A 5179-nucleotide genomic window follows, 5' to 3' on the forward strand; every position below is an offset into this window, starting at 1 on the left:
GGTAGCAGCCTCATCCCTGTAAACCAGAAATCAAAAGAAAATAAAAAGCTGAATTATTTTTATGCAGGAGTTATCTTGAAGAAATATAAACAAAACCATTTCAAGAATTGGGTTCAACAAACTTATCTTCATCTTACACCAAGAAAATATCATAAAATTAAAATTTACTAGTACAATAATTCTAGTAACTTATATGCTAAACTTATATATATATATATATATATATATAATATAGTCAAAGCTTAACTAAAAATATATATAATATATACAAGGATATTTTGTAATTACATTAGATAAAGTGGATTCTCTTTAAATCCGAACTGAACCCAACCTGATTAAGCTTAAGAATAAATCTAATCCGATCCGAAGTCCAAATTTCATTTAAAATCATGACATTATCGGATTGGATCGAACCATGTACTATACATATTTACAATACCCAATAACTCATTTGAATAATCGAGTAGAATTATGTGTCTCTCTTTTGAAGATTAACCAAAGAGTGGTAAGCTCCTCTTGGCCCCTTGGCTAACAAAGATGAATGATTACCTGTCTCCACCACTTTCCCTTGTTTTATCACAACAATAAGATCACAGTCTTGAATTATGCTTAGCTTATGTGCCACAACAACACTTGTTCTTCCCACCATTATCCTCTCTAATGCCTCTTGTACCGATTTATCGGATTTACTGTCAAGTGCACTGGTTGCTTCATCTAATAATAAGATTGTCGGATCTTTTAATACGGCTCGGGCTATCGCTATCCGTTGTTTTTGGCCGCCAAATAATTGCACTCCTTTATATCCACACCATGTTTCGTAACCTTTTGCTAGGCCTGCAATAAAATCATGTGCATTAGCTGCTTTAGCAGCTTCAATGAGTTTGGATTCATTAGTTTCTCTAGATACTCCGTATAAAATGTTCTCTCTTATTGTGCCAGCAAATAATGTTGGCTCTTGGCTGACAAGTGCTATATGTTTCCTGTAACACCCCCAACCCATATCTGACCCAAATACGAGTCCGATATGTCACATCAACCTTTTAAACCATTTCTTTATATCAAATTGAGAAATATTCAAATTCTATTTAGAGCATACTAAATAATTTACATATATTTACTCAAAAACGTTTACAAAACTGTTCAGAGCTTATACTATTTACTTTTCCTTAAATACATGCCAATTAGATTTTTATAAAATAAAAAATACATATTATTCATTTTTCTTTTGATCTGACCTTCGGTAAGGAGAGCTGACCTGTCTTGCTTCACATCGATCCATAAGCTCATCTCAGAACCTACGTGTGAAACATTCACACGCTAAATCGATGACTTAGTGAGGCATATAAAAATTTCTAATGCACTTTATAACATTTAACATTTCATGCGTGTTTTACTCTATTATGATATACAAACTCACTTCATTTCATCACATCATATAAAATCATATCAGATTTCATAGCAACAAATATATATATATATATACACACACATAGATCATTATTAACAGTCATATCTTTTATTCATATACTTTACATTTAACCTTCTTGCTCAAACACTATACACACCACATCATATAATTTCTAAACATATTTCATATCACAAACATATATGTGTTATTATCTCTTTATTAGCCTCTGTACATATGTGAGAACTAAAGATATTCAAGTACATAGAGGTTGTGCACAATGTTGTCACCATAGCTCGTATAATTCCCACTAGGGCGCGTAGAATTTGTCCCAAAGGACCACTATGTCCCGAAGGACCACATAGAACACATATGTCCCGAAGGACCACGTAGAACACATATGTCCTGAAGGACCACGTATAACCCTCGACTCTTGGCATGTCAACTATACCTCTAGATCTCATGACACATAATATGGGCATTATCTTTTTATATCATTTCACATACTCTTATCACATAAGCACATAGCTTCTCATCACACAGCTCCTTATCATATCATATCATTCACATCATATTGCTTATCTTTTGTGATCATGTAATCACATCACTTATACATGTACTCATATATAGCTCTATAGATCTTTAACATATAACTTATCTTATATGTTCATATCATTACTTTATATTTAAGTTTCCTAATTGATATATTATTTCCATTTCATTCTATAATTCAATCTTATTTAGTTTCTTTAATTCTCTTGAAATTCTATAACTCTATTATACTAATTCTCATAATTAATCATTTTCTCATATTATTACATACTTTATTCCGTAAACATATATTCACATACATTCACATAGATCACATATCACATATACACTCATACAATCAATCATACATACATTTCATATTAATCACATACTTGTAATCACAACTTCATGTACTATAACTATCGAAAATAGACTATCGCAAGTCAAATTTCCATATAATCTTATTAAATAAGATGCACTCACCTTAGCCTTGCTTGATTCTATCACTTTCTCTCTCTCGATCGTTTCTAATTCTTCAATTGTTTAGGAATATGGTTATGTTCAATATATATATAATCATACATGGATCCATATCAAGATTCTAATCGATATACTCTAATCTTTCATTTCTTAGACTAAAAGAAAGGCTAATTTCTTTTCTTGTTTAACGTAGGTATCGATACACTCTATAGGGTATCAGTACATTCCTTAACTGGTGTATCGATACACTCCCTAGGTATCGATACCCAAATTACATTCGAAATTTTCCATTTCAAGGGGGTATCGATACACTCTTGAAGCTATCAGTACCCTCTGAATATATTGTTGAATTTTTCTCTTGAGGTATCAGTACCTGTTGAATGGGTACCGATACACCCTTGCCCAAAAATCAATTTTAAGCATGAAAATCACTTCATTATAGCTTAATTGTGCCATAATTCAACCCCTTTTAAATTCTTAACTCACATACACATACTTAAAGTCATTAATATCTATTTATCACATCTCTAGCCTCAAAATCCTATCCTCTACATGGAATTCAAGAATCATACCAATTTTTCCACTTGTTCTGAATTCAATTCTATCACTTTGAATTTCTTATTTCTATTCATGACAATTCAAATTTAACCTCAAAACTCAATTACTAACTTCTTTCCATAATTTCACTTAACCACTTCTTATCTTTAATCTCTCCTAACTTCTTTATTCCTTGATTTTAAGATGACTTAAGCTTTCCTTAAGCTTAAGTATTATCTAAGGATCATAATCAACCCTAAAATTTAACAAGAAATTAGCTAATAAGAATACTCATCTTTTCTTTGGCTCTCACGGTGAAGAGAAAAAAAAAGAAGAAGAATAGAGAGTTTTCTGCAGAGTTTGCCTTTAACCTTCATTTCCCACGTGTTGCTCTCCTATATAAAGGGATAAATAAAATCCTTCCTTATAAAAGACCATTTTACCCTTTATTTCATTTAATATTTACTAAACAATCATCCCCTAAATATTACCAATTTAGTCCCTAAACTTTTTAATCTTTCAAAATCAAACCTTAAAGTTTCAAAATTTCCATTTTAATCACTAGCCCCGATTTTGGGATATTACATTTCCTCAATGTCCTTGGGTTGTATGATCTTATATCTCGTCCATCGATCTTCACTACTCCTTTTAGAGGATCGTAAAACCTCTCGATCAAACTAATGATTTTTTATTTTCCGGAACTGCTTTGTCCTACCAATGATGTTGATCTCCCTTCTTTGATGGTGAGTGAGAAGTCTTTTAGGATGATCACATTAGGCCTAGTTGGATATGCAAAATCGACGTCATGGATTTCTATGCATCCAATAACTTCTACAGCAAGGTAACCATTGGAGTCATCCGGATTGATTCTCGTATGGTGGTCTAATATAGAAAACAAAGATGCAACAACCTCAGAACTCTTAACCAAGTCTGGTGTCATGCTTGCAGCTTCAGCCATGATAGCACCAATGCTACTCAAAATGAGGAATGTTTCAATGAGAGCTTTTGGACTGGTGTATCCTCAAGAGATGAGTTTGCCACCATACCAAAACTCAAAGTCTAAAACACATGATATAAGAAGTTGAGTTGGTCCAATTCCAATACCTGTAAACCAAGATTGAAAAATATTCTCTTTTCTCGGGCCTTCATAGGCCTCTTCTAGCCTAAAACATTTTAAAGAAAAATGGTCAAATTACCTAATCAGTCCAGAACATTTTAAAAAAATTAAACAAGTACTACATATGACCAAAATGTAAAAACACGCTAAACATAGATGGACTAAAAAGAAAATAATCCTAAAAATATATAGCATGCATAAAAATGGTTAACTATCATATTCAGTCCCTGCAGGTGACTGCAAAAACACGGCTAAACTAGGGGGACTAAACATCAAATAATCCTAAAAATATAAAACATGCACGAAAATGGGTAAATAGCAGGTTCGGTCCTTACATATGACCATTTTACAAAAACAAGCGCAAGTTAGGGGGACTTGAGTGCAATTTCCCCTAAAATTTTCTATAAATACAACTTTTTCCCTTTTTTAAAATTTCTTTCTTTTTTTTATTTTTTTTATTTCTAGAGTTCTCTCTAAAAAGTCGACCCCTCGTCAGTCATTTGGCCCTCATCGGCCACCGCCGGTGGCTGTTGGCTACCAAATTTCATCAGAAGACTCGCCTCGATCTCCTAATCTCATAAATGGGCTCGATTTTGCAAAAAAACAACCCCCAATGGCGTGAAATAGAGTTGAGACCCTTCGGCTTTCCCGGGCTCCGATCGCGCCGTCCGTTGTTGGATCAGGCCGATCTCGAGGTATGTTGTTCTCCTCCCTCATGCGCTCCTCCTCACCGTTCAGATTTGGCGATGGAGGCTCCGAACGCCGGTAAAGTGCATGGTCGAAGGTAAACTTCTACTTTTTTTTACTTTGTTATTGCTTAAAAAAGTGTTGTATTTCGAATAAAAAATAGAAAAGAAGTTGCTCTATTGGTTGAGATTAGATTCGGTGACAGTGAAGGTGGCGTGGAGTGTTGGTGTAGCATCAATTGGTATGTCAGGGATGGTGCAGGTGATTTTGGCAGGAGATTGATGCAGATGAAGGTGGCATGGGACTGGGCAATTGAGGAGGAGGCGGTAGAATGAGATTAGGGTTTGGAAACCCTAACTTGTTAGGTTCACATACACAGCCTCCATTGGGTTTTGGTTTTTGTTGGATTCCGAGTTTACTTT

At 34.0% G+C, this 5179-nt stretch overlaps 1 pseudogene; it reads right to left on the reverse strand.

Annotated features, from left to right (window-relative positions):
- Window positions 1–464: 464 nt before the first annotated feature.
- Window positions 465–4787, reverse strand: LOC120177414 (annotated as a pseudogene).
- Window positions 4788–5179: the final 392 nt, after the last annotated feature.

This window comes from Hibiscus syriacus, unplaced genomic scaffold (genome assembly GCF_006381635.1).
Source record: "Hibiscus syriacus cultivar Baekdansim isolate YM2019G1 unplaced genomic scaffold, ASM638163v2 tig00112289_pilon, whole genome shotgun sequence".
In the NCBI taxonomy this organism is placed as follows: domain Eukaryota; kingdom Viridiplantae; phylum Streptophyta; class Magnoliopsida; order Malvales; family Malvaceae; genus Hibiscus; species Hibiscus syriacus.